Genomic DNA, 26,994 nt, shown 5'->3' on the forward strand with positions numbered 1-26,994 from the left:
ATGCCGGTGAGTAACTTGAAGTACATGAGTAATCCTACTGAGTTCAATGGGAGGACTCGCAGGTGTAAAATTATTCATGCGCACATGTGTGTGCTGGATCAGTGCCTCCACTTGCATCACGTGCTTGAAATTAGGCATGTGCTTAAGCATCTTGCTGGCTCAGGGCCTTAGGTGCCAATGCAATGCGCTTCAAGGTCAGTGAGAGCCTATCCCTTGACTTGAATGGGCACTGGGTCACCTGGAAGACTGAGCCACAGAGTTGGGGGTCAGGAGGGCGTTGGCTCTTATTCAGACTCTGCTACTGACTTGCTATTTGGCTGTGGGCAAGTCCCTGCACTTCTCTGCCTCAGTTTCCCCATCTGTGAAATCAATAGGGATAATAATACTTGCCCACTCACTTCACAGGGATGTTGGGAGGATGAATTAGTTAATGTCTGTCCTGTGCTCTAGGCATGGGAACAGCAGTATAAATTCTATGTATTACTTGTTTGATTGTGTTCTGTGAACTTTCCAGGTCAGCGAAAAACCTCTGGGAGCAGAACATTGCCCTGACAGTAATTGCATTTTCTCCTTGTGAGGCAGGGGGATAATGAAGACTTTCTATGGGGGTTGATGTTTAACCGCCACTTTGCTTACACAGCGGCTTCTGTGCTAAAATGGATCATATTAAAATAAAGCAGATACATTTCTCCCTGGGAATTAGGCAGGTCCAGAAAGGCTAGTGCATGGGGTGGGGGAAAAGGTTGCATTGTCCTTCATCCTTGGAAGGGAAGTCTTTAAATGTACTTGGATGGTGGATATTGAGAGGGAAGTGAGGGGTTGTGCTTTGTCTTAGGCTGTATTTTGTAGCTGTTGGCAATTCTGGGGTAGGCAGTGCCTTGCGTACCTGGCCTGACGAGCCGCCTGAGTGACCCAGTTAAGCACAGCTAATGCTGTGCACCCCTCCTCCCCCTGGTGGTGTGTGTGTATTTGGGGATGGGCTGAGCATTAGCTATAAGTGGGGATCCCATGGAAGCAGGGCTCCTGAGGAAGACATGGGAGAGGAGTTGGCTCAGGGCATTGGCTGGGGAAACTGGTCTCACATGTGCATAGACTTGCCCTCTGCTTCTGTTCTTCCCCTGATCCCCTACCAACATGGGGAAAAATCCATGTGTGTTTGTGTGTGTGTGCTGGGGGTGGGGGATTGTACCGTTTCCAGCAGGATCTGATCCTTTCCATGGTCTCCTCTAAGGCCACAAGGGGGGACTGGGTGTCAGCACTGGGATGAGAATGCAGAAGATCCTGTTGCCTAGATCCGTGTGGTCAGCTTCACTCAGGGGTAAAAGTCTCCCCAGTGCAACGGGCCGGCACAAACCTGTGCACCACTTACGTCCACCTTCAGCAACTAGGCACGTAGGTCCTGTGCTAGCCCTCTGCACAGGGGGGTGAAATTCATTCTCCATGGCCCAGGCAATCATTTCCAGCTGCATTCCTAAGCCACAAGGACTATGCAGATGTCAGCTTTGAACTTTCTGCCCGTTTTTGAGCTATGCAAGAGCAGAAAAAGCATCTGACTGAATTGCAACCCTTGAAAACACGGGGGTCTTGCCCGCACCCTGCGCACGTGGGTTTCATTTCCAGCCGCTCCGGGTTGGTGGATGCTGAGTGGGGTGAAAGTGCCCGGCTCTGCCTTGCTTTGGCATTGCATCTGAGGAGTAGCCTGCTCCAGGGTCACAGTGCAGAGCGGGTCTCATTCTGATCCAAGATGTCCTGCAGCAACTGCTGCCTGAGGTGGAGGTGGATCCTTGCCCAGTCTCGGCCCTGCTCGGCTGCAGCCATCCTGGTCCTGAAATGGATGAGGCAGAGATGGATGCAGAAGAAGATGGAGGAGGCGAGATCTGGGTTTGGGGCAAATGGAAAAGGCTGTTCAGCAATTTAAACAGCAGGTAACTTTTCCCCAAGTGGGGATTCGAGTCAGTCTTGAGGCATGGGTCTAAATTGTCCCTAAACCCCTTCTATAGATCAGTATCCCTCTTCTCCAAATGCCCAGAAAAATTCAGTTATTAATTATTATTATTCTTTTATTATGATTTATTATTTGTATGACTAGAGTGGCTAGTAGCCCCAGGCATGGACCAGCCCTCCATTGTGCTAGGCACTGTGCAAACATAGAACAAAGAAGTCCCTGCCCCAAAGAAATTACAATCAGGGTATAAGAGAAGATAGAGATGGGGTAGCAGTCAGAAGATCTGAATTCAAACCTCTGATCTGCCACAGATTCCCCACGTGACTTTGGGTAAGTCTCTTGAGCTTCAGTTCCCATCTGTAAAATGGGAATAATGAAACTTCCTTTCTGCCACCCTTTGTCTGTCCTGTCTATTAACATTAGAAGCTCTTTGGGCTACCAAAGACTGAATGTCAAAAAACAGCACCTAGCACAATTAGGGGCTCTGATTAGAGCTGGTCGGGAATTTTTCAGCAAAATGCTTTTCTATCCACAAATGCCCATTTGTCAAAACCAAAACGTTTAACAGGAAAGAGTCTGTTTCAGGGCATTTCCCATTTCCAAAAACTTTTTTGGGGGCGGAGGGGGGAAGAATGTTTTGAAATTGTTGAAACATCCTGTTTTGACATTTTCTGAACAAAAGTTTCCGTCTTTTGGGTCAAACCTCATTTTCATAGCAAAATTTACGTTAATTTATAGTACAAAAAATAAAGAAATTAAGTTAAAAGGTCAAAATGAAATATTTTGATTGACTGGAATAGAAATTCTTTTTGGATCATCAGTTCATGACAATTTTTGCAATTTCAACTTTTTGTCCTGAATCGGGATGGGAAATGTTTGGAAATCCTAGGATGGGGAAATTTTCTGGCCCAATTCTAGTCCTTCTCTCCATAGAGAAATACCTCCCTGAGCTATTTCTCTGTATTTATTTCACCACTCCAGGAGCCATTCTCAGATATAACTTGTCTGGAGAGTAAATAGACCTGGCTTGTATTTTGCAGGTTGAGAAACATGTATTTGTGCTTTATTTAAAATCCAGTTAATAAAACACAACGAAAGTGGGCAGGGCTGCAAAACTGAGGGCTCACCCCGGCTCCGCTGAATTGTCCTGTTGGCCTCAGCTGGACTACTTGCAGATGCAAAGGTTGGCCTTGGAATGTTTAAGCCAATTGTGGCTGGCCCCTGTACTTATAGACACTTGACAGCTTATCCCTTCTTAGATGTGGCTCAGGCCCATTGCTATACGGAAGAGAGGCAACTGGGTGGCTGGTGCATCCCTCATCCTCTTCATAATGACTATAAAGCTGCTTCACCTTGCAGAACCCAGGGATACAGGCCTGTCACATCCTCTCCCTGCCGCTTGTGGAGCTGGCTGAAAAACTGAAGCAAGGTTCTCTGTCTCCAGAGAGCGTCCTCTACACATACATGGACAAGGTGAGCAGCACAGGTGAAGAATTAAGTGTAATTTGCTTGACTTTTCTCTTGTGTTCTCTGCCTGAAGTCCTCCTCGTAGCCCTGTAGCATCCTGGACCTCAGAAGGTGCTCAGATGCCACTGGTGATCAGCATGGTGAGAGATGATAGAAAGATACCCACCCAGCTGTATGCTTTGAGATTCCCATGGGGGGAATGACTCCATGTAAATCCAAGAGACCATTATTTACTCGTTTATGGACCACAAAGGATCCAGGACTGGTGAGGAACATTTTTAAGGGCGATTCCATAATCAGTCCATTGAACGAGAACAGAAGGCTGATGGCCTGTCACCCCAGCCCAGGGAATAAAACAGTGTCATGAGCCCGCTTCAGGCCCGTTTTCTCAGGGCTTCAACTTTATTTCTTCCACGTAACATGAATTCAACACATCAACCATCCCTTCCACCCTAACCCAGGGTCTTCTACAGGGGGCTCTTTATACCTTACAGGTCCCACTCTACTGGCCACTGGCCTGGGTCACACCCAGCTCCAGAGTCTGCTGCAGGAGCCAACCTGCTTGCTGTAGCTCTCCAAACACTTGTATTTAAAGGGGAACAGGCTGATCTAAAGAAGGAGCAGGCCACCTTCTTACAAGGAACTTGGGAAGAGCTAATTATCGCAGTCTATAAGCGGAGCCGGTGATAGCACTTTGCTACTAGTACCAGCCTCCGAGAGACAGATATCATGAGTCAGACACACACGCTCTCCCCCCAAAATAGCATGAGACTGGCCTCAAAAAATCATGAGATTTTAAAAATATATATATATCTTATGCTGTGGCGCTGAGGTCTGTCTTTTGGTGTTTGAACTCCCCCTGCCCACTCCCGTGTGTGGGTGTGACAATTAGTCCCCAGATGTATTAAGGCGATTTTGACATCCTCCCCCGGAGGAGCTTCTCCCCAAGTCCTAGCATGCCAATTAATTAATTCTGTGCCCCCCACCAACACATCAGCCCCTCCCCAGCTCAGCAACTAATTATGCACATCCCAGCCCCCACATCAATTTTACCTTCAACTCAGTTCTGTTCCCAGTCCCAGCATCAATTAATTATTCACCCTTCACCCCCTGCCCCCAGCCTCACTTCAGCTTATCCTGCAGCTCTGGGCGTTCTTCACCCGCCCTTTCCCGGGCCTGGAGTGTAGCTATGGGCGCAGCACCACACTTCTCTCCTCCTTACCAGGCAGGGGAGCAGGGCAGTGGGCAATTCCAGGGTTCTTCACCCTCCTTTCTCCCTTCCCAAGCCTGGTGCTGCACAGGGGAGGATCAGAGAACAGATTGAGGAATTTGTCACACCGCCTTAATTGGCTGCAGGGGGGATAGAAGCAGAAGCGGGGGGCTGACACAGGCTAAAGGGGTTCAGAGGATATAGGCTGGGTGGGAGGCAGGGGAAAGAAGGGTCTTTAACCACTCAGCCCATGGCCTTACAGACCCTGGACTAGAACCACCAAGACTTAACATCCCTGTGTGAAACCCACTGGCAACGTGTATGACTCATCCCCCTTTAGTGCTGGTGGACACATCAAGGATGACAATCTACTACTGCTATTAGTTACTCCATTAGCTCAAGTGGCAGAAGTTTAAGTGATGGATTTAAAGGGTATAACCTGAGGATGACCCATGTGGGTGGCAATCTGATGCCTCATGATGGAATTTGTTTGGTTTTTTTAGTTCACGGTCTGAAAAACTTAGGAAATTGCGCACATGCACACACACAAAAACTACCTTAAAAGAACATGAAGGTTCTTGCCTTAATTTTGGCATTTCGTGACTTTTGAATGCTTCGCTTTGCCACCTTTGTGTTCTTTTAGCAGAAGCTTTTTTTTTAAACGTAATAATGTATATATTTATTATTATTTGTATTACCCTGTTTTGTCTAGGGCTCCCAATTGAGACCAACATACAGCTAGTAAGAGACAGTGCCTGCCCCAAAGAGTTTACGAACTAAGTAGATGCAGGTTGGGAGAGGAAACCAAGGTACAGCAAGAGGAAACGCCTTGCCCAAGCTTCCTGATGCTCAGTGCCATAACCATTGGACCATGCTGTCTCCCCAATACAGTGATATATAGGCCATAAGAGATGGGCGTAGGGGAATATAAATTCAGCCTGACCCTTGAGCTGAGCTCCTTCTATTTACTTATTCCTAGTCTCCTGATTTCCTGTCCCTTCTCCAAGTTAACCAAGATCGATGTGTAGTTGGGGTTACTTCGAACACAGAAAGGGTTAGTGCACTAGCTATGGTCTCAGTCCCTTTGGTAGTTTGACATGGCCAAGCCAGATAGCCTTTTATCTCCTCTTCTTAGTCAGCAAGTAACAAGGCAGCTGCCTGGTCAGGGGTTGTGGCCAGCTTACAGATTACATAGCAATCATAGCAATGTAGGGTTGGATGAGACCTCAAGAGGTCATCTAGTCCATCCTCTCATGCTGAGGCAAAGTTAAGTCTACCTAGACCATCCCTGCCAGGTGTTTACTCTGCAAGAGGTAAAGGCAGGACAACCTAGCTAAAAAGCTAATATTAACCTACCAATATATTTCCCCCCATTGGAGTGTATGCAACTACTAGTAAAATGAGACATCAGCTGGGAAGAATCCAGGATTCATTCCCAAGGCACTGAGCTGGGACTCCAGAGATCAGCTATGCCCAGTTCTGCCAGAGACTTTGGGCAAACCACTTCATTTCTTTCTGCCTTGGTATCCCCATCTGTAAAATGGGGATAATAACCCTTCCTTTCTCTCACCCTTTGCCTGCCTCTCCTATCTAGACTGTGGAATTTGCCGGCAGGGACCGTCTCTGTGTGTACAGTGCCTAGTCCATCAATGCCTATTAGCCAAGATGGTCAGGGACGCAACCCCATGCTCTGGGGTCCCTAGCCTCTGGTTGCCAGAAGCTGGGAATGGGTGACAGGGGATGGGTCAATGGATGATTGCCTGTTCTGTTCATTCCCTCTGAAGCACCTGGCATTGGCCACTGTCGGAAGACAGGATACTGGACTAGATGGACCTTTGGTTTGACCCAGTATGGTTGTTCTTATGTTCTAGCATGGTGACACCTGGCCTCGTTGGAAGCTTTAGGAATCTGGAATACCAATAATTAGGTTTCTTATTGATTGGTTAGTTACTCTTTGCACAGCCTGTTGAGGTATAAGGTGCTGTGGAAATGCTGTGTATCTCATTTTGCTATTATTCCTTAACACCCCATTCCCTGTCTTTCTGTGGAAAGGCCTTGGAGGTGACCCGGGAGGTGAACTGCCTGAGACATTTTATTCCGGAGTGTGAGGAGCAGCTACAGGAAGTGCGAAGGCAGAAGGAGAAAGGGTAATTGTATGGCATTCCCGTCAGCATCAAGGATCACATTGGCTATAAGGTGCATCCTTTACCATTTATTAAGTAGCCCATCATGAGATGGAGGGGGCAATACGTTAGATCTTATGTGGGCTGTTGAGTGAATAAGTCGGCGCAGAGGACAAGGCGTGGGCTCAAATCACCTCTCACATCAGTGAAAGGATCTCCCCTGAGGTCAGTGGAGTCCAGCTCATAGGCGTCGTCTGACTGCTATATTTGGGGGGGGGGGTCAAGGGACTTAATACCATTAATAATAGGTATAGATCTAACTTCTGGACTTAGTGATTGTTAGCGGTACTTAAATTACAGTGCGCTTGAAATCACAAATACAGTTTAATCACCCTTCATTTTTTCTTTTGTTTTAACGTAATTATTCGCCACTTTTACCAGCGATCATTTAAAAATCAACATTAGCATAAAACCAAATTCTTGACTGAACAGAACCGAACAGTTTCAGGTAACTATGAATCACGTCTCCCTGGCTTTAGAGATACATGACCATGCAATGCGCGCAAACCCGTCGCTACAACCTGTCCCTTTGCCCCTCTGCCGAAGCACATTCCGCTCCCGTTGAACCTTCCCGGTCACTCCCCTGGGCTTGGCACACTCAATGCTACACTGCACAAGGGCTTGGGACGCCACTCAGATCTTACGTTCACTTGCTAGTTCAGTGTTAGCAGTGCTGATTAGAATGTGAGCCCTATGCCTAGATGCCGCCTTTCTGGGGCGGCTGGTAAAACTGAAACAGTCCCAAGCCGGAGCTCGGCTTAGGGTTGCCCACTTTGTAATATTTAAAAACCAGACACTCCAGCAGGAGTGCCGGAACCTCTCCTGCCCCTGAGGCCCCGCCCCTGCCCCGCCTCTTCCTCCTGAGGCCCCGCCCCATTCGCTCCTCCTTTCCCCTCCCCCGTCGCTCGCTGCTCTTCCCCTCTCTCCCCCCACCTCTGCTGCCCAGGTCAGGAGGGACTTGCCTGTGTAGCTGGGGCTGGGAACTGCAGCTATCCGATGCAGCCAAATAGGGGCTGGCGCAGGTGATGACGCGGCGCCTCCCCGCCTGCACTAACTGGACTTTGGGTGTTCGGTCCGTAGATCTGACCGGACACGGTCAGGTCCCCTTTTGACTGGGCACGTGGCCACCCTAGCTCACAGAGCACCCGACGTTGCTGGTTGCCCTCCCCCTGAAAGTTCCTCCACGGGGAGGAAGCAGGGCCATATAGAAGGTAGAAATCTCAGGCCCCCTCTCCCCCATCAATTGTCCCCTGGCAGCTCCAGTATCGGGGCCAGGCCCCCAGACCCCACATCAGTTCTGCCCCTCATAAATCCCCCACATCAATTCTACCCCTCTAGGGCCCCCAGATGCCACAACAATTCTACCCCCAAATTCCCCACACATCAGTTCTGCCCCAACATCAGGTCTCCCCACCTAGCCCCACCATCCCGTTGTGCCCCCACAAAGTCCCCATATCAGTTTCCCCTCCCCATCCCCCAACCTCATTCTGCACTCTCAATCCCCAGCTCAATTCTGCCCCTGACATCAGTTCATCCCTGCCAGCCCTACACATCAGCTCTTCCCTCCAGGTTCCCCACCTGCCTCACTTTCCCCCAACATCAGTTCTACCCCCTCCAAGCCCATCCACCTCCCTTCTGCTCCCCCTGCCCCCCGAAGTCTCCACATCAATTCTCTCCTCTATTCCCCCGCCTCACTTCAGCCCCGACATCAGCTCTGCCCCTGCATCAGCATGGACAGCAGAACACAGTGCATGCATCAGTGCAGGTGTAAGCAGGGGAATGGTCCCGCTATTGTGGGGAATTTTCCTGGCTTATACATGACCCCGGTGCGATGGGCTAGCGGAAGGATCTGAGTCCTCGCTCCCACTCCCTTTACCCAGAGCCCTGCCTCACCTCGAGGGCTCCCCTTCCACTCTCCTATGTGACAGAGTCCTCGTAACCCCAACAAGGCTGGGCCCAGGACCCCTGGGGGGTTCGACCCCCAACCTTGTTGTGGTCACTTAGGCCAGGAGCTAGAGTGTCCCCAGTCAGGGATGCTCTTTCGCACTGGACCCTCTCCTGACCCACTGATCATTACCCACAGTTCAAAGCAAATACTATTTATTAAACGGCAACTATTTAAAAAAAGGAAAAAACGGGAAAGGTGAAAGGAAACATTATCCCACTCTGTGGCATGGGGACACCACAACCAGCGTCTCTGGAACGTCCGGGCAGTTCACAGTCTGTTCCTTACACGTCCCAGGCCTCCTGCCCAGGCCCTCGCTGTGCTGCAGGGGTGTTGTGGGTTGGACACTTACTCTGGCCGTGGCCACGCGCCTCTTCATGGGCTAGGTGGCAGGGCCCTTCTTCCCAGTGATCCCCCCGCCAAGTCTGCAGGGCCTCTTGGCTGGGAGCATCTCCCTGCACTGGACCCTCTGCCCAGGGTCCCGCTTTGCTGTCCCCAGCTGCTCACTGCGCCTGGCTCCAGACTGATCCCACCCCAGCTCCAGCTCCAGCCTGCCTCAGCCCTGCTGCCGCTCTGCCTCCAGCCCCCTCTCTGGCCCCTCTGGCTCTGGTTGTTGCAGCTCTGCTCCCAGCACAGGTCTGCTCCCTGGGCTGCTTCTTTAGGTCTCTCTGCTCCCTAGCTCAACCTGGGCCCCTCCTCTCTCCTTAGCTCAGCCCCACTTTGTTCCAGGCAATTCCAGCTCACACAGAGGAAAGGACCCCCCTGGCCTCCTGACTCCCTCGTTAGCCTGCCCGCCCTGTCTGTCAGGCTGACCTGGAGCATTGGCCTCTCCCCATTGCCCCTGGGGACTGTCAGTCTCAGGGTCCTGACTTCCCATGGACCCTTCCCCTTTTGGTACTGGGAGCTAGCCAACTGACCCCCCCCACACCCTGACGGAGTGTTAGCAAGGGGGCAACAGTCCTCTTACACATGGATGACAGCGGATTCAGCTGCAAGAGCACCTTGTCTTATCCTGGATCGGGGTCATTAGCGTCATCTGAAAGTGGAGCCCTCTGTTCTACTCACCCCCTATCTCTAAGGCTCTAATGCAGTGGTCCCCAACAGTGGGGCACACCCCCTTAGGAGGAGCAGAAGAACGTTCAGGGGGCGCGGCATGTGAGCAGGAGACAGCGTTTCGGCTGCTGGGGCATGGGCTACCTAAGTAGCTGTGACCTGGCTCGAACGCCTAAATCTAGGAGAGGGTTCGCAGCTGAGGATCCTGAGCAGAGGGAGGCACCTATCTCTGGGCTGTCATCTGGGTGCACCAGGTAGCTACTTGGGCACCTGTGATTGACAGGGCAATTTCCTGCAATATCTATAGGACATCAGACTGTATCAGGTTTTGTGCATCATTGTGGGCCAGGCATTGTATGTCATTCCATGGGGGGGAGGGTGACCAGAGCTCCCTCAGGGACTAAGTACAGTGTGTGCGTGGGGGGGCAAATTCACTCAGGTGATAACACCTCCAGAGAAGTCCCACCACCTGGAGAGGCTCGCCTAGACTGGTTCATAGTGGTTTCTCCAGATACCCGACAAAGAAAGGACTTTTGGATAAACAGCCTAAATTTAAACTGCCTCAGGACCTGCTTTCTGATCCAGACAACAGACAAGGCCTTCTGTCCAAGGAGACCCCAGTCCTTCCTGGGAAGAATGGAAGGATTTTTGGCCTACTGAGGCCCTGTAGACTGATGGTGACCTCTGGTGAGCTGTTTAGCATGCACGTAGGAGTTTTTATATGTTTTCTCCATACTTACCTTAAGAACAAATGGGCTTGCTTAGAAAGAGCTGCATGGGAACTTCTAACCGTCAGCAGTTATGCTGTTCGTAAGCCTTCGAAGAGGCGGCGAAGCGCGGATGGTGGCCAGTTTAAGCAATCTGGCTTGTTGGGGATATCCCAGTGTAGGCAGGGAACGTCACTTGACTCTAGAACTTCCAACAGAGATGAGTTTACCTCCATTCCTACCCACTTGGCTGGAGGGAAGTTCCCTGCTGGAAAAAAGACCCAGTCAGGAGAGAGAGAGATGCAGGTCTTTGCCCAAGAGGTGGTGGCTGGGGAGCCTGGAGCCTTGAGTGGGTGCCCTGGATGGGTGGACCACAGAGGAGGAATACACCCGCACTTGTCCTGAATGGTGACAACGGCGACACGCCTCTTCTCTTCTCCCCTTCCCCGTGGCTTTTCATGCCCGGCTGGGCTTGGCAGGTCCTTGCTTGGCTGGCCGGCTTCTGAAAATCCCATCCTTAGGCACCTGGTTCTGCTCATACCCATCTTGGAGCTGCAGATTCCCTGGGGCAGCAGACCACCTGGGGGTTAGGCATTGCAACACTGAGCCCAGCAACACCAAAGCACCTTTAAGGATCTGGGCCCAAGTGATTTCAGATTTTCAGTGACAGTCCAGTGGCTGGGATGCTGGCCTGGGGCTTGGGAATCCCAGGGCCAACTCCTTGCTGTGTCCCAGACTTCCTGTGTGACCCTGGGCAAGTCAGATAATCCATTTGGGCTTCAGATTCGCCCTCTGGCATTGCGAGGATACATACATCAAAGACTGTGAGGCGCTTGCATTCTAGAGGGATGGGGGCCAGATCATTATGTTGGACAGAAAGAAAAATGTCCAGAAAACTTCCGGGTTGCTCCTCCCTCCTGGTGAGGATGTGAAATAGAGATGTGACTTTGTCCCCAATGTCCAACCCACTCCTTTCCACTCTCCAGCTATGACTGCAGCAACTCGATCTTCGGCCAGACGGTGAATCCGCTGAACCACAAGAAAAGCTCTGGCGGCTCCTCCGGAGGGGAGAGGGCGCTGATCGCCAGAGGAGGGTCTGTCCTGGCTTTGGGACAGATATAGGTGGGAGCATCTGCCTGCTGTCCAGCTTCTGCGGGCCGTGCGGTCTCAAGCCGACGGGCAACAGGCTGAGGTAGGTGCTGAGACCTGCCCCCAGCCCGCTGAATGGCTGCACTCTGTGGTAGGAGACCTACGAGTGACAGTGACTTTATTGATTCAGATAGAATCTCCGTTTCAAGGTGTACGCGATAAGCGATGGTCACATAAACACCACCCTATATCGGAAACCTACTGACCGCTATTCCTACCTACATGCCTCTAGCTTTCATCCAGATCATACCACACGATCCATTGTCTACAGCCAAGCTCTACGATATAACCGCATTTGCTCCAAGCCCTCAGACAGAGACAAACACCTACAAGATCTCTATCATGCATTCCTACAACTACAATACCCACCTGCTGAAGTGAAGAAACAGATTGACAGAGCCAGAAGAGTACCCAGAAGTCACCTACTACAGGACAGGCGCAACAAAGAAAATAACAGAACACCACTAGCCATCACCTTCAGCCCCCAATTAAAACCTCTCCAACGCATCAAGGATCTACAACCTATCCTGAAGGACGACCCATCACTCTCACAGATCTTGGGAGACAGGCCAGTCCTTGCTTACAGACAGCCCCCCGATCTGAAGCAAATACTCACCAGCAACCATACACCACACAACAGAACCACCAAACCAGGAACCTATCCTTGCAACAAAGCCTGTTGCCAACTCTGTCCACATATCTATTCAGGGGACACCATCATAGGGCCTAATCACATCAGCCACACTATCAGAGGCTCGTTCACCTGCGCATCTACCAATGTGATATATGCCATCATGTGCCAGCAATGCCCCTCTGCCATGTACATTGGCCAAACTGGACAGTCTCTACATAAAAGAATGAATGGACACAAATCAGACGTCAAGAATTATAACATTCAAAAACCAGTTGGAGAACACTTCAATCTCTCTGGTCACTCGATCACAGACCTAAGAGTGGCTATCCTTCAACAAAAAAGCTTCAAAAACAGACTCCAACGAGAGACTGCTGAATTGGAATTAATTTGCAAACTGGATACAATTAACTTAGGCTTGAATAGAGACTGGGAATGGATGAGTCATTACACAAAGTAAAACTAGTTCCCCATGTTATTTCTCTCCCCCACCCCACCCCCCACTGTTCCTCTGATATTCTTGTTAACTGCTGGAAATAGCCTACCTTGCTTGTCACCATGAAAGGTTTTCCTCCTTCCCCCCCGCCCCCCAGCTGCTGGTGATGGCTTATCTTAAGTGATCACTCTCCTTACAGTAAAAAGAAAAGGAGTACTTGTGGCACCTTAGAGACTAACAAATTTATTAGAGCATAAGCTTTCGTGAGCTACAGCTCACTTCACGAAAGCTTAGTCTCTAAGGTGCCACAAGTACTCCTTTTCTTTTTGCGAATACAGACTAACACAGCTGCTACTCTGAAACCTCTCCTTACAGTGTGTATGATAAACCCATTGTTTCATGTTCTCTGTGTGTGTATATCAATCTCCCCTCTGTTTTTTTCCACCAAATGCATCCTATGAAGTGAGCTGTAGCTCACGAAAGCTTATGCTCTAATAAATTTGTTAGTCTCTAAGATGCCAGAAGTACTCCTTTTCTTTTTGAAATCACATTGGTGACTCACGGAGGGCAAAAAGGTAATGGCTATCTGTTCACTCCGAAAAGCATTGCCCCTTTAGATCACAGGCCTTGTGCTTTTAGTACCAAATGTCGGGGGTCCCCCAAGAATTCAGTCCGACTCCCATCTCATCACTCAGGTTCCTTTATTTGGCAGACAGCAAAGCTATGCCAAGTTAATCAGATTCAAGCGTAAGGGATGGGTCTAGGGCATACCACACATCCAAAGTTACACAGCAAACCTCTTCCTTTAGATACATGTACATGTTACATTGCATTGACTATGCATTGCATCACATGTTTTGGGATTGGCTTGATCATTTCGTAAGAACCAATCCCTGTACAGCCCACACTGTCTATGCATGACCTAGGCCTGGTTTATACTACAGAGTTAGGTTGACGCAAAGCAGCTTACATTGACCTAATGATGGAGGTGTCTACACTTAAATTTCACTCCCACCAAAGTAACCGCCCCACTAGAGCAACTTAATAACTCCGCCTCCCCGAGTGGCGTAGAGTCAAGGTTGAGGTAGGTAGGCTGCCGACGCAGGTCAGTGTAGACACTGCATGGCTTATGCGACTGTTACTAGAGTTCAGGAGCCTTCCCACAATGCCCCACACTGGCAGTACAAACCTTACAAGAGCTCCTGTCAGCAAAAGGAGCAAAGTATAGGACACACAAGCGATGTCATGACTGCGACAGCTCATGTGCCAACCTAAGTTAGGTCACCTTAATTTTCTAGTTCATATAAGTCCGCATTCTTTATCTCCTCTTAGGACCCCAGGCTTATTTGATCCATTGTTACCTTGTCCATTGTAAATGGGTCCCTTGGTGTTCTCCTTTATTGTAGCTAGCACAGACATTCTGTCTCTAGCCTGCTGATCTCTTTACCTCTCTAATCCTGTCCCCCAAGAAATGTAATTATTCATGTCAAGCCAAGGCCTACACCAAACACCTGAGTTCCAATCCCACTGACAGTTTTGAAGCAGCCAGATTTTGCTACATTCTTGTCTGGGAGAGAAACAATTGATGGATTTCTCAGGATGTATCTTTCTGTAGTAATAATAATAATAATATTAACAACAGAGCTTTTCTAGCTCAAAATAAGTTGTAGGCTTGATGCAGGAATTGCAGGGGCGAGGTTCTGTCTTGTGCTCTGCAGGAAATCAGATTAGATGACCCTAAATCTTGAAATTATGAAATCTATGAAATTCTGAATAATCTTGTGTGAACCCATCCCTTTCAGCAACATGACATCGTGTTGCATTTCTTCCTTTCGCAGTCTCTTGGAATTAGCGGCCCTATTGGTGGGATCCTATCAGGTACATGAATTTTAAGTAACTTTCTCTTAAATATTGTGATGAACAAGAACATTAGGAATGAATCTGATTAAATAGAAGACATCCTACTTCCAGAACAGGGCTCTCAGCAGAGAGTGCAGTGTGGTGATGGTTGTTTAAGTGGAATTTCCAACAAAAAGAAATTTGAGAAGCTGTAAGTTCTTCCTAGAACTGAGTAAATAATTGGGGGGGGGGTTGATGGTTTTGGGGTTTTTTGAGGGGTAGGTTTGTGGTTTTATTTATTATTGGTTCAGCACTAAAACACCTGGGAAAAATAGGTTTTTTGGGTCAGCCCGAAAGGTAATTTTTTCCGTTTTTCTCACCTAAGAACCAGGAAAACAAAAAACCATTGCAGGTCAAACAAAATGCTTATTTTCTGTATGTTTTACACTTTTTTTTTTGTTTTTGTTTGTTTTTTAATTTAAATCAAGCTACATTTCAAAAGAAAATGTCAACAACATTTTCTTCTGAAAGGGTCAAAACAAAACATTAGACATTTTGGAAACTTGTTTCCCCCTTTTTCCCCCCAGATAAAACGATGCATTGAACGGACCCAATTTGGGACCAGTTTCGGTTGACCCCAACTGCATTTTTCGGCAAATAAAGGATGTGCTGAAAAAAAACGCCACCAGCTCTAGAACTCCCAGCAGAGATGAGCCTGCCTCAATTCCTACCCATTTGGTGGGAGAGATGGCTCGCGCTGCTGTTGCTATTTATTATTTGGGATTGAAATAGCCCAAGGGGCACGTCTACGCAGCCTGTGGAAGTGAGCCTCTAAGCCTGGGTTGACAGACTCAGGGTGGCGTGGCTCGCACTCTAAAAAGAGTGGTGTAGACAGCACTTTGAAGTGCATCTTGGTCTGGAACCCACCTCCCTCCTTAGATTTCCTTTCTGTTTCTCCCACCTGTCTCATCTGTTTAGCCTGGTGTTCCCTCTGTGGAGGGACTCTCTCTTACCATACGTATATATGCATCTAGCGCAACGTGATCCCATCTAGTTGGGACTCCTAGGCTCTACTGGAAATACAACTAAAGAAGGCAGAGTTCTGCAGTGAGAATTAAGGCATACTGTGACCTCCCTGCAGGCAAGCAATAGAGAGATTGGCTCTGCAGCGTGACCAGTGAGTCTCTAGTGATGCATCCGATGAAGTGAGCCGTAGCTCACGAAAGCTTATGCTCTAATAAATGTGTTTAGTCTCTAAGGTGCCACAAGTTCCCCTTTTCCTTTTCTCTAGTGGTAGCATCACAGGGAGACCCTTGGCTGCTGTTCACGCTCTCTTTGCTTTTGTCTTTTGTTAATCACAACCTGGAGAATACAGGAGGCCAAATCCCAAGCTCAGTGGGATTTTTTTTGGATCAAAGACCCAGTAAAAGCAAAGCACGGAGACAAGGATTTGGCCTCTAGACATTAGAGATGGATGGGACCTGTTAATAGAGCATTTAGTCCAGTGATACTTAGACCTCAGTGGTTCATGAGCCAAATTAGCGATCGACATTACTCAAAAAAGCCACAGTCGTGTGAATTCATTGTTTCATTTACTATAGTACTATATATTCATATTTAACGTATGGATGACGGAAATATTGTGTGTGTTTGTATATATTAGTCTCACAGCAAATAAGTAAGTTAATAACTTAATTGGTTAATAACATAGTAAAAGCATCCTGACAGGTTAATAACAGATTACAGCGCATGATATTAAAATACTGTGTGATTTAATTATTAGAGTCTTGCATGCATCCGATGAAGTGAGCTGTAGCTCACGAAAGCTTATGCTCTAATAAATTTGTTAGTCTCTAAGGTGCCGCAAGTACTCCTTTTCTTTTTAATTATTAGACACATTAAAGAGCCACTTGTGGCTCTCGAGCCTCTGTCTGAGTGTCACTGATTTAGTATATCTTGGGTCAGTGCAGGATTGTTCCATCCAGGATTCAATCCCAAGGCAAAAATCAGTTTTTTGCCACCTCAAGTCCCATTGGTTAAATTATACACGTTCTTCCATATTGATTCCAGTTACAGGAGCGGTAGGGCCAATGGCGAGGGATGTGGACAACCTGGTTCTGTGCATGAGAGCTCTCCTGTGTGATGACATGTTCTGCCTGGACCCCACCATGCCACTCCTGCCCTTCAATGAGGAGGTAGGTCATTGGAGCGTGAAGCAGCACTCGTTTCCTTAAGCTGTTGTGGATAGGATCTTCTCAGAGACCCGTCTCTTGAGGGTCTGTTGGAGGCAGGTGGTTGTTCCTATCAAGCAGCCTGGAGCAAGCTTTAAATTCCCGTCTCTGTGCTGCGCTGTGCATCGAAATGGGAGCTCACCGTCCAGCACAAGTCCCCTCCTGAACCAAGCTTTCCAGGGAGAGGGACAAAGAACATTGGAGGTGATGGGAAATCTGCACCAAAGGGCTTCCCTTTCTGATGCATAAAGGCAAAAGCCACCTGCAGAGTTGGCCTGCAGCGTTTTCTCCTGTCTGCACTTCCTCACACTGCCCGCTTTCAACTTCCCCTCCTGGGAGGAAAGGTTGGGCTGGAAGGAGGGAGCAGGGAAGTGGGAGGTGGAGAAGGTAGAGGTAGGGGGAAGGAATGAAAAGGAGACCTCCACTAAGAAACCCAACTGAACAGACAGGAGTGTTGCCAATTCTTGGGACTGCCTCATGACTAACGCGATTTTGGCCCTGGCTGCAGGCAGTCCGATGAGGACATGAAAAATTCCAGCTGTCCCCTGATGTATTGAGAGCTCTCCCACAACACCCTGCTGCTCAGGTGTGACATTGGAGACTGGGAGTTCTAGTCCTGGCTCTTCCATTGACATATTCATCTTTCCAGGCCTCTTGTAGCCCTTATTATTAACTAAGCCTCCAAACAGCTCCCTTAGGGGAGGTAACAGCCATTCACCCATTTCACAGTAAGATAACTGAGCACTTGCACAAGGGAACCATGGGTATGTCTACACTGCAACATAAGTCAGTGTTTGAGCCTGGGCACGAGCCTAACCCCCCTTGTGTCTACACTGCAATTTGCACTAACCCAGGGCATGGACCCAAGATCCCAGAACCCTGCAGGGCTGGAGGGTCCAAGCTCGAGTTAAGCTGTGACCCAGGATCCTAGTCCTATTGCTTTGCAGTGTGGACACAACCCCGCTTGACTCCGAGGAGTCAGCCAGAAGTATCCCACAATTCCCTGGGACAGCTTCCTTAGTCCTCTGACTTCATCCCAGCAATCTGTCATCCACTCCACTGAAAACAGAAGCCATCCCTGCCTCCCACCCTTTGCAAACAGAAGCAGCTGAGATCAGCATTAACCAATTCTGATCACTGATCTGCAAGCACGCTATCAGAGAGTCTCCTGGGGTTGCCACCTGATCAAGCCTCAAACATCCTGTACTGTGCAGGGCAGGCAATACATTTTCCCCACAGTGCAGCATGGTCCTAGGGTTCAAGCTAGGAAGTGACACCAAGAACCCTGGGACCCAGCCTCCCACAGATAGCACGCACACTGCACAGGTCTCTCTCCTGCACAGGCTGTCTCACCCGGAGAGTAAAGCCAGTGTTCCCTGCTCCTCATTTACGCCTCCAGCTGATGCTAAAGGTTTTGTGTGACCCCTATGCCCTCCACCAGCAGTGCTGTATGCTCCCCAATACCCTCTTCCCTCATGCCACAAGCTCTGTGTGTACCCCATTCCCCTCCCACCCATGCTAATGGTTCTGTATGCTAGCCAATCTCCTCTCCTCCCATGCCACGGGCTCTGTGTGCCCCCCATTCCCCTCTCCCCATGCCACCTCTGTGTGCCCCCATTTGACCCTTTTCCATCCATATCAAGGTCCCCCATTCTTCCTTCCTGCCAGGGGCTCTGTGTGTGCCCCTCATAGAATCATAGAATATCAGGGTTGGAAAGGACCTCAGGAGGTCATCGAGTCCAACCCCCTGCTCAAAGCAGGACCAATCCAAACTAAATCATCCCAGCCAGGGCTTTGTCAAGCCTGACCTTAAAAACCTCTAAGGAAGGAGATTCCACCACCTCCCTAGGTAACGCATTCCAGTGCTTCACCACCCTCATCTCTCCAACCCACTCTGATTTAATTTCTTTCTGGCGGGGGGGGGAGGAGAGATAGGTCAAGGGGGTCAATATTTTGTAACCATCTCAGCTTGATGGGCAGCGTGGACATATTAAGCTTTGTTTTGCTGTTGTGTTTGTATGTTGGGGACTGGGAGTTGCTTCTTTAAGAATAGGGCCCAGTGGACTAAGAGCATGTTTGAGATGGAGGAGAGGGGGGTGTATTTGGCGGTAAATGTAATTTTTCCCACTAGAAAGAGGAAAGCAAAGCTCCACCCCTGAAAACAAAGTATGATCAGGAAGCTTCATTACTCAGCAGTGCCCGCCTCTGAAGTTCAAAAATCATGAGTCGTGCCCCCCCAAATCATGATATTGGCCTAAAAAAAAAAATCACAAGATGATAAAAAGTTATAAACTTGGGGTTTTTTTTACTTGCCTTCTAGTTTCTTAGCCTTTGGGGTGTTCTGGAGTCATATTTTCATGATTTTCTCAGCAACCGAGAGGGCTAGAAATATACTTAGAGAAATGAAAACGGAGATTTGCATAAATTCACATGACTCCAGGAGCTCAGACACTGGTTGTCATGTGAATCGCAATAAAATCACAAGAGTTGGCAACACTGCGTGATTGTAATTGCCTCTCAGCAGAGCCTGTAGCTTGTTCTGTTTGTTCCAGTCCTTTGACTCAGCGCATTGAGCTAAAGTGACTGTTACCCGTCTTACGCACAAGACACTGGCTATTTGTGAAGTGTCAGCTTGACTTTACGTCAGCCCTGTTGCCCTTCAGAGCCCTAAATGTTGGCTCCTCTGTGCTAGCCAAGGCTGATCAAAATTCAACTGCTTTTCCTGCTCAAGACAAACCTTTCCTTGCAAGGGCTGAGGTGAGGTTTGGGCAAAGAATGGCAGGGTCTGTCTTCATTGCAGAGTTACCCTTGCTCTTACTTGGGCGTCAGTCTTATCCCCACTCCCATCCACACACACAAACCTCTGACCTGAGTTTAGTTATGATTTCAACCCTGGCTAGCTGGCCAATCTTGAGGTCCTGGCTGCCTTCGCTCGAGCTGGAACCTGCCCACAATTCCCCCTGGGCACCCAGAAGGGCAGACTAGTTCTACCACTATTCACTGGAAAGGAATCAGAGCTTAGTGTAACCAAGAGAACCCTGGGATGTGCCCCCAAGAGTCCTAGCAACACACACACGGGAGTCTGGCCTCATGAGGATACAGTAAGTCGGGAAGGGCTTTGTGGTGTGGCTGCTTGCACCCACGGCCGCTTGCCCCGGGTAACTGCAGTGAAGACATAGCTTGGGAATGTCTGAGGAGAAGTGCAGGTGCTGATGAGATGCTTTACTACTCATGCCCCCTCCTTCAGCATCTCTCTTGCTGGGAAAAAGTTGGCATCCCTGATCCTGCATCTTGCTTGACCAGCACTTCTTCCCACACATTTATAATCTCAGTACACTGCACAAGCACGGGGCTCCATCCAGCTTGCTGGAGACCCCAGCTTTCCATCAGAGCAAGCAGTCCTGGGCTGTCATGGGCTCTAGCGGGTGATGTTCGTTCCATCTCTTCCCCACTTTTAGGATCCCCTTTGAAACCTTCCCCCACCCCCTAAGATAATTCTATTATGACCGGTTTCAGAGTAGCAGCCGTGTTAGTCTGTATTCGCAAAAAGAAAAGGAGTACTTGTGGCACCTTAGAGACTAACAAATTTATTAATTAGAGCATAAGCTTTCGTGAGCTACAGCTCACTTCATCGGATGCATCACGAAAGCTTATGCTCTAATAAATTTGTTAGTCTCTAAGGTGCCACAAGTACTCCTTTTCTATTATGACCACTGCTAGTTGCATATATTTAGATCTCCTATTCTGTCCCTCCGCCCCATTATCTTGCATTCATCCCAGTGATTAATGACACCCAAAAAACTATGTTAAAAGGACATTGAGAGTTGCAAAGTCAGTTAGGAAAGCCCAGAAATAAGGTTGCCTGTGCAACCTTAATTCAGTTCTCTTGTGTGTAGGCATTATGATACAGTCATTAATTACATGGTTGCATCCTATTTATTCCCCAGGGCCCCCTACCTCATTCAGGGTTGGGCCTCACCCCAAATCTCTGGTCTCGAGCATATTCAGTCACTCTGTGCGAATGGCAGATGCACAGACAGGTCAGTGCTAGCAGTCGTGAGTGGCTGAAGCATGCTCATTGAGGATAGACTCTTCCGAGATTTTAGCTGCTAAAGTCTAAGAAGTCTCCGCTGAGCATGTGCCAACTGAGATTTGTTCAGAGGCTTACAAATTGGCCAAAGTTGGCTAAATTCTCGCAGTGATAGCAAAGGGCTTGTCCCCGACATATAGCCCAGCCTCCTGCCACATTTCCAGTCCCTGCTCCAAATCACAGGAGTGGCAGAACTTTCCACAGAAAAAGGTTTCCAGAATGTTTTAATATGGGCAAAACCATGTGTTTTTCCTTCGGTTCGTTCTCAGAAAGGACTGGGTTGAAATTGTCCCCCAAAAAATTCAGACTGAAGCAGGCACCCAGCGTGGAAAATTTCTGCCTGAATGGTTCAACTTTGGCAAAATATCAGGCAGCTTTAATAATAGATGGTGCTACCAGCTCTGCCTATAATAATAATCCTTTTATCAGGAGAGGCAGAAACTCTGCATTGGCCTGCCTAAAGCAACTGACAGTGCACACAGATCCTGCTGCCATTACTTTCTGGAATGCCATTGGTAGGGGTATCTGTCTAACCCTTTTCCCAGCACACAGGTGGCTCTGTCTGCTGTTATGTCACACAGCCATGCTAGGGCTGGGTCTAGAACCCCCAATATAACAGGGCTTCCTTATTGCGTTCTCCACCCAGGCTTACCGCATGGAGTTCATCGCCACATGGAGGAAACTCAAGCTGGATGTCGTGCTGTGTCCGGTTCTAGGTCCTGCCTTCAAGGTCGGGTATCCTGGACGGTTATTCGGTAACCTGGCACTGGTTGTTTCCGTGATGTGGCAGCCATGAATCTCACCATCACGGCCCTTCTGTTTGCACAGAAATGGCGCATCTCTGAGAATCAACCTGCTAGAATCGTTAATACTGATATTTACTGCCAGGGATATCACTATCCCCCCTCAGGAGACATTGTGGTCTAGTGGGCAGGACAGTGGCCTCAAAAACAGAGGATCCAAGTCCTAGTTCTAGCCTAATCTAACCATTGGTGTGGACTTTGAGATGTCCTTTTAGTTCTGTTTCCCCTTCCACCTCTTGGCTATTTTGACTGTGATCTCTTTGGCACAGGGACTGTTTCTGCCTCTGTGTGTGTACAGTGCCTGGCATAGCAGCACTAGATCTGGGTCAAGGCCACTAGACACTCCCGTAACGCTAACAACAAAGCTGTTTTTTTTTCCTCTTTAAATTAACTAGCTCACCGAGCTATGATTTCTTTCTCCATCTCTGGCTCACCGGGGAAGTTTAAAATTCCAGAATTCATGTAATTAAAACAATAGATACTATACTTGTGATTATCTCAGCACTGTACAAATGTTAACTATCAAAGCTCCCAACACCCTGTAAAGTCAGGAGGGATAAATAAACTCCATTTTACAGCTGGAGAAACAGAGACACAAAATGTTAAAAGATTTGCCCAAGGGCTTTGGAGAAAGTCAGTGTCAGAAGCGGATCTAGCATGCCAGAGATTCTACCTTTCTAGTCTGTGCTCAGGACTTTAGACCACACTCTCTCTCCCTGCAGCGTAAACAGAAAAAGGTGCAGATCATTGTTGGTGCAGATCAGTTTGCGTGAGTGCGGGGCAGACAGCTGTGTGAACAACAGTCCTCGTTACCGATTTGTGGGGTTTGAGGGATGGCCCAGATGGTGAGTTTCAAAGTGGAGTGCAACATGTCTTGTGTTCGCAAAGTGGATGCATATGGCGTCCCTTGCACACTGTCGAGATCCAGAACCCTGCAGCTGGTGCGACCTCGCTGGATTCCCACTGGTGACATTCTGTGTTTTGCTCCTCCCAGCTGCCGTTTCCTCTACTATGTAGTAGAACATCTTAAACTTCTCCACGGGGGTTGTGCCAGTCACCACCATTACGGAGGCTGATGAGGATGAGCTGAAGCATTACATGGAGCACTACGGTACCAGAATCTTTAGGTCACTCAGTAAAATACACCCAGCGCATCTGATACAAGGTGTATATAAATCTCTCCTCTGTTTTTTCTACCAAATGCATCCGATGAAGTGAGCTGTAGCTCACGAAAGCTTATGCTCTAATAAATTTGTTAGTCTCTAAGGTGCCACAAGTACTCCTTTTCTTTTTAAGGGAAACTGTGTGGTCCCTTTAAGAAAAGTGACAGGATAGTATTTCAGGGCTTGAGGCAGTGTTACAGCTTCTGGAAGGATAGCTGTGTGCTTTTTGAGGCACTCCTGTTAGTTTTATCAAAACATATGAAACTAAGAAAAATTTAACATTAAGATGTTGCTTAAGAACAGACTTCAGCCTGGGGAAGTTTTCAGTCTAAGGCAGGAGGTTACGTGATTGCAGTGAAGCCAAAAGAGAGGAGAAAATGTTTTTAAAGGACACAGCATGCCCTGATTTGTATCAGAGCCAGAGTCCCAAAAAGCAAATGGAGGCACGAGAAAGCATGAGGTTCTGTCCTGTCTTTAAAGTGCACCTCTGCTCCAAAAATGGGATGGTGGCTCCTTTTTACTGGTCATCACTGGACTCCAGCTGACAGGCCACTGAACTAGGAATCTCAAGATCTGGGCTTTGTTCCCAGCTCTTCCAGTGTCTTGTTCGGTGAACTCGGGCAAGTCACTTCATCTCTGTGACTTGGTTTCCCTATATATAAAATAGTGAGGCAGGGATAGGGAGCAGAGGTGCAGAATTGATGTGGGGTCTCTGGGAGGAGAATGGATGTTAGAGTGGTGGGCGAGAACGGTATCTTAGAAAATTGATGATGAGACTTGGATGGGGCAGAACTAATTTGAGGACAGAATATTGTTTTGGAGGATTGAGTATGATCAGGGGCATGAACAATTCTTGTATGTAAGAGGAATAAAGAAGGTTAAGGGGTGGCTTGTTTACAGTCTAAATATCTGTATGGGAAACAAATAGTAAATAGTGGGCTCTTCTGTCTAGCAGAGAAAGGTCTAACATGATCCAATGGCTGGATGTTGAAGCTAGACAAATTCAGTCTGGAAATAAGACGTACACTTTAAACAGTGAGAGCCATTAACCATTGGAACAATTTATCAAGGGCTGTAGATTCTCCATCACAGACAATTCTTCAAGCAAGATTGGATTTTTTTTCTGTAAGATTTGTTAGAGGGATTTCCCTCAACCCTCCCACTTCCCTGGTTCTTGTCATGCAGACAGCAAGCAGCAAAAGACCAGAAGTCTGAAGTGCAGACAATGCGATGGTTATTGGGGTTAGTTTCCAAGCAAGCATATTCCGAAGCCCTTCACACCAGTTGGGCTTATTTCTATATGCCGATAGAGTCTGTTCTGCTCCCAGCTCTGACGCTGCAGAGCATTTACCCCATATCCCCCTTCCCAGCTCTGACACCACAGAGTCTTGCCTGTGTCCCTGTTCCGCCCACCCTTAGCAAGCATGATTCCAATTTCCCTTCCACTTCCTGTTGGACCCCAGTTTATATAATAATCTCAGCTATACCATAACCAATCATTTCACTGAAATTTAACTAACCAGTCCTACCATATCGTAACACAATTCTCTATCCAATTATATCCCACTACCCTAATCAACTTACACCTAGGGTGACCAGACAGCAAATGTGAAAAATCGGGACGGGTGTGAGTAGTAATAGGAGCCTGTATAAGAAGGAGACCCAAAAATTGGGACTGTCTCTATAAAATTGGTACATCTGGTAACCCTACTTACACCTAGCAAAATTAATTATACAGCAGACAAACAATTAGAGAACCAGACAGATTAACAATAGAAAAGTGGGGGCCATAAAGATAAAACAATACAGAAATGCGGGTTTCACAGTCACAATCATTGAGAAGTGAGTTCTTGCCAGACAGGATGCTATCAAACCAAGTTTTCTTTAACCATCTTAAGATCTGTTTCTTTATCCGGTGGTGATGGGCATTTTCAGAACAGGATCGTCTTCCTAACAGCCCAATGGCACCTTATTTCAATGTGACTGGTTTGCAATGTGAGGATGTGGCCCTATGCTTCCCAGCTTATGGCTGCCCCTGCTGCTTAACCAAAGCCTTAGCCTAAGAACAAGGCCTCAGACTCTCCTACTGAGAAAGACCGTACATAGGTGGACTGTGATTTTGATTCTTTGTTTTTATGTATTGATACCTGTAACTAGTTAAGTGATAAAAATACACCTAAGTTCTTAAAGTATAGACCTTTACAGGCAGGCCTGAATGTCTATATTCTAACAAGACTATTTTGGGAAGTTCTCTGGCCTGTGTTATACAGGAGGTCAGACTAGATGATTCCAACAGTCCCTTCTGGCCTTGGAATCTATAAATAGCTGTTGAATATCCCTTTAATGAGTTTTGTACCAGACTAAATTTGCCCAGTGTTAAGGAAGTAAAATAAATGAATAGCTGTTCTGAACTCACTGTTTCCTTTGTTAATGCAATCCCTACATTTTTTTGGGAGCAAGCTGCCAGTTGCTTACACACATGATGCTGCATACATGCAATAGGGCTGAATTAAAGTTGCACAGATGATTTTAATGCTGGGATTTCCTAAATCTTGAGTGCTTGACTCTGCAACCTTAATAATGCTGTTTTGTCTGGAATTAGATATTTTTTTTTAAAAAAAGCAAAACTAAAAAAAACAAATTCCATCACGTAGCTTCATATTGACACCTCCATGGCTCATCAGCAGGGTTGGAACCATCACACAGATCTCTACAACTTGAGCAAATGCAGTAACCGATAGAGGATAACAACCTACTACTGCTATGTGGACCAGCACTGAAGGAAGGGAGATGAGACACCCACTTGCCCAGTGTGTTTTCAAAGATTTGCTGATAGAGTAATGGTGAGACTCTGGCATCTTGGGTTCCATTCCAGGCTCTGGAGGGGAGTGTGCTTTGGTGGGCACACTCTTCTGCCCATTTTCCCCAAGCTTGAACTGCTTCTGTCCCATTCCCTCCAGCCTATCCCTGGCCTGCATTTCCCCACCCCGGCTCCTCATCCCCATCCCAGTCTCCTTGCACAGCCAGTCCTAGTTCTCCTGCTCTGAGGGTGACCATCTCCCCCTCCCCACACTCATTCCTGGTCTCCTTGCTGTACCTAGACTTCACAAAAAAGTAGCGAGCCAGCAGCCAAAAACAGGTGGAAAACAAGTTTTCAAATGCACATACTAATGAAGCTTAAACAAATAAGATTTTTGTTTGTTTCAAATAAATACAATAAATTCACAATGGGTTTTGTCTTTTTAAAGCTATTTTTTTCTAACATACAGCCAGAAACTCTCAAAAACATGAATTTTGTAGAACTCTGTAGATCATCCATAAAAAGCATAGTTTTTCTCCCCCGCCCCCCTTGACCAGAGCCCTGCGGCATTTTTTTCAGCATGGGGTCATGATGCAAACCTCATCCAGCCTTGTGACATCAGGATGCAAATCCCCACCCAGCCTGTTTGGATGCTAATCCCCACCCAGTGTCATGACACCTAGATGCAAACCCCACCCCATTTTTTTGGGGCTGTTTTTTCCATGTTTTGGGGGCCAATCACACTTGGTTTAGAGCAGTTTTCTGGCAAGCCCTAGGCTGGTTCCTGGGATAGCAGCTCTGCCCTAAAGATTGACTCTAATTAGCGAGATTGAAACAGGGCAAACTCCCTTGCTGCTCACTACAGCTCTCCCCAAGGAATCCTCTACATCTACACCAAACTAAAAGCAGCATTTGAGATTTCTTCCAGCAGTGAAACAGAACTTGCCTAACAGCACCATCTAGTGGCTCCCTGGCCCTCGTAACTGTATTAATTGTCTATGTCCGAAGACAACTAGTATTTGCTAGAGGGGTTGAACTAGAATCGCTAATGCCAACTGCTATTGGTCAAATATGAACGCAAGAGACTTGTTCCATGAAGTTATGCGTGAAACCCATCTTGTTGAAGGCCAACGCAAGGCCTCTGCCCCACTTGAGTCTCATTGTTTTAAAGGCATATGTGTGGCATAGGAATGAACTCCAAACCACGTTGCCATATTCCCATGGAATTGTTTCTGCCTGACAAGCTTTTTAGTTTTTCCATCATTCTTCTGCACAATACACTATAAAGACTGACTCTTCAGGTCTAGCCTCTGGAACTTAACTATTTAAATGTAGCTTCTAA

General features: G+C 47.8%; 1 pseudogene; it reads left to right on the forward strand.

The window, feature by feature from the left end:
• Positions 1 to 25,787, forward strand: LOC119860533 (annotated as a pseudogene).
• Positions 25,788 to 26,994: the final 1,207 nt, after the last annotated feature.

The sequence above is a fragment of the Dermochelys coriacea genome, chromosome 8, assembly GCF_009764565.3.
Source record: "Dermochelys coriacea isolate rDerCor1 chromosome 8, rDerCor1.pri.v4, whole genome shotgun sequence".
Taxonomy (NCBI): domain Eukaryota; kingdom Metazoa; phylum Chordata; order Testudines; family Dermochelyidae; genus Dermochelys; species Dermochelys coriacea.